The sequence below is a fragment of the Melanaphis sacchari genome, unplaced genomic scaffold (genome assembly GCF_002803265.2).
Source record: "Melanaphis sacchari strain LSU unplaced genomic scaffold, SCAv2.0 Contig48_pilon_pilon, whole genome shotgun sequence".
NCBI classification, from domain to species: Eukaryota; Metazoa; Arthropoda; class Insecta; order Hemiptera; family Aphididae; genus Melanaphis; species Melanaphis sacchari.
The window spans coordinates 1,142,511-1,149,363 of record NW_020271327.1 but is presented as its reverse complement, the minus strand read 5'-3'; the positions used below and the strand labels follow the sequence as shown (position 1 = coordinate 1,149,363).

Below are 6,853 nucleotides of genomic sequence, written 5' to 3'. Positions count from 1 at the left end.
ATATTAATGTGTGGATTAATTAAAAACAAATTTTAAAGTGCTTGTAAATAATTGAAAGTTTGAGTTAAAAAAATAATTTAGATATAATTTTGAGAAAATTTTATAGAAAGTATATAATATACTATATTATAGTAATACAAATAGGAATGATTGATCTTCATCATAATTTACACAGATCTTATTTTAACTTAACAAAATAGAAAGGATTTTTAAAAAGATACTGCTATATTTACGTACTATGTAATAGCATAAACAATAAAATGAATTAACTAAAACTTTGAGCATAATAACATTTGAAATATAACACATACACTTTTAACAGTTGCTTTGTTTTTATACACAATCATATTTTTGAGCAATATATAAAATTATTATTTAGGTAGGTAATGGTTAAAAAAAAAAAAATAGTTTAGAAAAAACAAATAAAAATATAACTTATTAAGAGAAACAAGAAAATTGTACTAAAATTGTTAAGTGTAATATAAATGGACTTAAAATATATTTTGGCCCGGTTTATGTCCAACAAATTACAATAAAATTAAATCATACAAATTTTTAATTGTAAATCAATTTATTTAACAAATAATTGGTAGTGTTTTATTAACAAATGACACCAGCGAAAATATCAACCTTCCACTGAACCACTTGTCAGGTAATGTATTTTTTTCTTTAGTTTTGGTAATAGTTATTAACTGAAAATTAAATATATAAATATATGTACATTAATAAATAAGGTAAAGTAAATATCTTAAAATTAATTAAATCAAAATAAATTAAATAAAGTTCTAGATAAATATTAGTATATACAATTATAATTTATTGAAAAGATGTCACACATTTTCAGTGTTGTATCTGTTTAATTAATGCACAATAATTAATTAGTGTCTAGTATAACCAACTTAGTGTTGTTAGTTTAATAATAGAGTTAAATAACCTAATATCAAACTTAAAGGTAAGAATATTACTTGAAATTAAAAATAAGTTTTTTTAAGTTATTTTCATTTTCCTGCAAGTTAAGTGAGTTTTAAATTGCAATATTTTACACCCATAAATTACTAAAAAATTGAAATATACAGTGAAACTTCTGAATAGCACTCTTCAAATATTTTAATATTAATTTAAAAATAATGACATAAAACACATTTTATACTAATATGAGAATAACAACAAATTTGTTTAAAAATTGATCTTTCACACCAAATTGGATTATATTTATGTTTGTATACATTTATTTATTTTTAAAATATTAAAACTCCTATATCATTAAAAAATTAAATAATAACATAATTTAATTTAACCTAGTACATATTTTTTTCTTTTACAAATTTATCCTTAATGAATTTTAAAAATGTATCCCCTCTGAATAGCGGATAAAATTTCACTTTTAAGTTTAATCGCCATAAATTCAATTTAATTTTAAAGTTTGTAACACAGAATTGAACATAAATTTATTATCAAATATTTAAGATGAAGATAGTAAAAGAAAATGTGATATAATCTTAATTTGTATTAATCAGAATAGTTGTGAATTTTTAATTAAGAAAAAACAAAAGTATCACTAATCAGTTATATAAACATTTTTGTGTGATGAAATAACAACACAATAACATGTTATAATCAAATGAGTTATTATCATAATCTATTAAACATTAAGTTTTTAAAAAGATATTTTTTTTATATTTATCTTTGATTGCTTGAGTGTATGTAAGAAAAAATGGAAACTACACAGAATTAATAAAATATAGAAAATAATGCACTATTTAATTGAACTAACTTTTTATTTAATACTGCTATGAAAACAAATCCACGACTACTCAATTTTTGCATCAACTCTTAATTTTATTATATTTTTTAAACTGATATTAACTTTCTTATTAAAACTTTCTATATTAATTAAATTCTTTTTACAAACTGTTTTAAACATATAAATAAAAACTTAAAAAACAATAGTAAAGACAGTAAATAAAAATATATGTTTGAAAATAATAAGAGTATAAATTACTCACTCAATAATCAAAATGGAATACCTCGCAAGGCAACATCTGCCAAAGTTTGTAAGTTAACATTAGAGTCAGATGAAGTAGAATCTGTATAAATATTATATAATAAAAAATCAATATATGTATACAGTGTATTTATGTTCAATAAAAATTATACTAACTTGTATTACTTTGACTTTCGGCAAATGTTCGTGATACGCGCTTTTTATAGTGAACATGTGCAGAGATACTACTGGTACTAGATTCTGGACTTGACAATCTACTGGAACTAGTTTCTGAAGATATTGGTGATGGCAGTCTTTTTGGTTCCTCAATGGTTTCACATTTATTGTCATTTTCACTAAAATTATAATAAATAAAATAAAAATATTAATATTAAATCAAATAAGCAAATTATAAAATAAAATATATAAATATACTTTGTTCTGAATCGTTTTTTAGGAACTACCATAATTGAGGTGGAATCTAGTTCTTTAGTTACATCGTCAGAACTAAAACAAAAAAATTGATATGTTAAATACATTATAAAATGTGTTCATAGTATATTGTGTAATAACTAATAAAGAACATACATCAGTTTTCTTTTATTATCTTCAATCATTTCATCAGAATTTTCTTTTAGTTTGCGCAGTGCAGCTACTTTGGCACTATTTCTTGTTTCACGACGAGATTGAATTGGTAATGAATTTATTTCAAGAGCTTGATTATTTTCTTCTTTTATGTTACTTTTCTTACCTTTACGACGTTTTGTAACAGTATCAGTAGTGCCTACTAATTTTTTTGGTCCCATAAAAAATAAAATTAATTAATTTCTAAAATTAACAATAGACTTTTCGGTAATTACATTTTTTTATTTTGACGTTTTGATAATGTATCATTCATGAATTGTTGGTAACGTACTCCTTTACAAGCTCTATTTATTCTTCCTCTAGGTTCATTTACTTCAATTTGTTCACTTAAGATAACTGGTAACTGTTCAACCACTGTAGGAGTTTCTATAACGTTTGAGTCATTTGAGTCTTCTTCATTACGTCTTAAAGTGAATTTTTTGTACCCAGACCGATAATATGGTTCAGTCTTTTGATCTTGAGCAGGTTGAACACAGAGATTCATATTTTCCTCAGTGTCTATATTATTATTCTTGGTAACATCACCAAAAGTACGCTGTAGGAACTCAGATGCTTCAGTATTAGGCTTTTTGGGATCATCCTTGAAAGCATTACGGCATTGAAGAATAGTCTCTTTTAAACACTTAGTAGATACTCCTAAATGGTTAGTTGAAGATTGATTTCGGGTAGTTAAATTTCTTTCTGCTGTATCAATTTGATCTGCTTCCTAAATGTTAAACAATTCAATTTTTTAAATATAAAACAATAATTAACCTATTCCTATGCTTCAGCTATGAGGTCGACATATTATTTAATATTATTTTTTTTAATAATACAATGTACATCATACAATAATGAAGTTCTTATTATGGAGTACTTTAAATTATTTTTATTAATACAGGTTATCACTTATTACATATATATTAATTTTAAGTGGTAGGGTTATGTAAATTCTACTATCCCAACCTTGAAATCAATACATTTTTATTTCATACCCAACTCACATATAAGATATTTCGAGAAATATTTTGAAGGTTGAATGATGAGATTTTAAAAAATTTTCCATTCTATAAATAAAAATGGTTGAACATTTTAAGTTATTAATAAATAAAATAATAGTAGCATTCTACTAAACCAACAATACAATTTAAAATGTGTATTATTATGTTTAAGAAATTGGCATGAATTAAAACATCTATATGTTACATTCAAACAGTAGTGGCAATTAAAATAATTACCAAAACATAATCCAATTTAAACTATATGTAACCTACACCTTAATTTTATAACCATGTACCATAGACTTCTGACTTTAGTTTCAATGTATTAAATGTCCATGCAGTGTACACAAGGAAATAAAAATACTATATAGATTTATACTTATTACCAAACTAATTTTAAGGTTAACAAATACATTTAAATTATTTATTACAATAAAATTATCACATTTAAGATTACAGAAAATCAATAAATTGGAATATTAACTAATAACTATGTAAATGTAAAATAAATATATATTTTAAATTATAATAAATAACATTTAATTTGTGTATTAGTGAGGTTATATCAGATTGACAATAAAAGACTTCTATTTAATCATTAAAAATAATAATACTAATTTAACGTATTATTTACATTGTATTTTATAATAGTACAATCATAACTTTAACTATTGTTTACTTTAATAATTAAAGATAAATTAAAAGTATAAGACACAAAATTATTAGTAAGTGTAGGTATTAATAATAATAATAAAAAATGATAGAATATTTTCCAATAAAGTTAAATTAATAATTAGGTACCTAGTAATTAAAGTATCAATAAATAATTAAATTTAAATTACACTTAATGGTATGATTATGTATTAATGCATCATCAAACTTTATACATACAGTACAGACTACATAGATAATTTTACTAAGTACCAATATTTTTGAATCAAAATATATTTTATCTTGTTATTTTTTAGAACTTTTTAGAATAAAAATCAAATTTGGATAATTTTTTTTTTTTATAAAATACAATAAGTATTTAAAGATTTTAAAATTTTGATGAGTAAAGTGAAATGACACAAGGTATGCTGTTGAGTACTTTGACTTTAAAATCATGAATAGTTTTAGAATTTCTTTGATAAACAAAATGTATACATTTGATAATAGTAAATTAACCAAGATTTTAAGATTAGATTTAAAAGAATCCTAAGATGGAGAGAAATTAATTCTAATGTATTTAGTATAATATATTTAATAACTTATTATATTCATTAGAATAAATAACTAGATAAAATGTGAAATACTTTTGTTAATTAATTAATGAGTATATATTTAAATTTATAACCAGGTACATGATTCATTAAATCATTATTTCATAAATATTTACATGACAAATGTAGTAAAAATGAAAGCATTAAATCTTACCATTTCAGCTTTTTCCAAAAACCTCTTTTTTGGGTAATAATATTTTGTTTCACTAACTGTATCTTCCGCTTCGTATTGCATATCTGACCACGTAGTTGTATCTTTAAGATATGTTCCTTGACACTAAAATGTATAAAACAAACAATAAGATATAATAAATTAACAAAACAAAACAAAAAAAATGAATAGTTTTCAAACGTTGTAAATTAAATTCGTTGAAATTAAACTTTATTAAATTCAATAAATAATAATTACTTAAATAAACAATTTCAATAAATATTTAATTAATTCATCAATTTTATAATAATAATGTAGCCAGATATAATAATTGTTGGTTTATAAAAGACTGAGTTTAGTTATAATCAAGAAAGAACACATTGCATATTTTTTTTTTAATAAATTTAGATTTGGTCTATTTTGCACAAAGAATAATTAAAAAACAATTTATTATGACTAATATTTAACTTTAACAGAGATAGTTACTTATCAGTTATCTAGGTATAGGTACTAAACACATTATAGTCATATTTTAAAGAAAAAATCATATCATAATTACAAAATTATCGTTTGAAATAAAACTAAATTATCTAATATTCCACCTTAGTTTCTCAGATTTGATAAACAAGCATTAAATTGAAGAAAATATATTGATCTACTATGTTTATTAAATTTTCTTACTGTTAATTTGAGATGTATGTTTTGCGATGTACTATCAGACCAACTATTTGAGGGCATCCTAATATTGTTGTCACACGATTCAGTCCCCGTTACTGAATTTCTACGTTGTACATACATCATCAGAGCTTTAATGGGTCTACAAGATTGAAAAGCACCATTGTGACTATTTTGATAAGAGTCTTCAAAACCAACATTAACGCTCATGGTAGATAACAGATAATATTAAATATTATTTAGCTACTAAATCAATTTGAAACGCTATGTTAATGCTTTATCATAATCCAATCTGAAACATTAACACAAAAGGATAAGTTTCAAAAACAGTCGCTGAAGTTACTATTTTTTAAACACATAATTTTGTATAAATTTCAAAAACAAACAAGACTGTTTCAATAATATTACGAAAATCTAAAATTAGTAAAATTATAACCTACTTCAACATTAAAATCATCACACATCGAACATACAGATATTGGATTTGATAAAAATATTTACCAATTCATAATACACTAATATATGTATATATTAAAGTATTAAATGTAAGTATTATACTATTTTTTTAAATGTTAAAAGTTATTATGAAGAGTACTGTACTGATTGCTATACATGTTTTAACAGTAATAGTAATCTTTGAAATTTTCCATCAAATTTATTAGGTTTGTTAACTATTAACAAAATGAACTCTACATACTTACTAACAGTTTTCAATACATTTAAAATGACATATTATATCACTTAATATAGATAATCAAAGTTCAAACCTCAATACATGGTAATAAAGTATATTCTGTTGAAAATGTAGTATTTAACATCCTCGTGCAGTGGTACTGTTAATCTTACCTAATTTTCAAATTTATCAGCAAAAGATATCTTGAATAATCATTTTTAAGTTATATGCGATTTGTAGGTGACAAAAATCTGATGATCGAAATTTCCTTGTTCATCATAGATTACATCCATCATTAGGTACCCGCTCTTAGAATAATATCAGCTAAGTTTCATTTCTACAAGTAAATGTGTAAGTTATAACCATCTTTAAAAAAAAGAAGATATTATATTATAATTAAAAGAGATGAAACGTAGATAATTGAAAGTAGAAACAAACTGAAAACACCAAATTCCCACCACCACCATGGAAGTCGACCCAATA

General features: G+C 22.7%; 1 pseudogene; it reads right to left on the bottom strand.

The window, feature by feature from the left end:
- Nucleotides 1–668: 668 nt before the first annotated feature.
- On the bottom strand, nt 669–6,633 carry LOC112598402 (annotated as a pseudogene).
- Between the last annotated feature and the right edge of the window lie 220 nt (nt 6,634–6,853).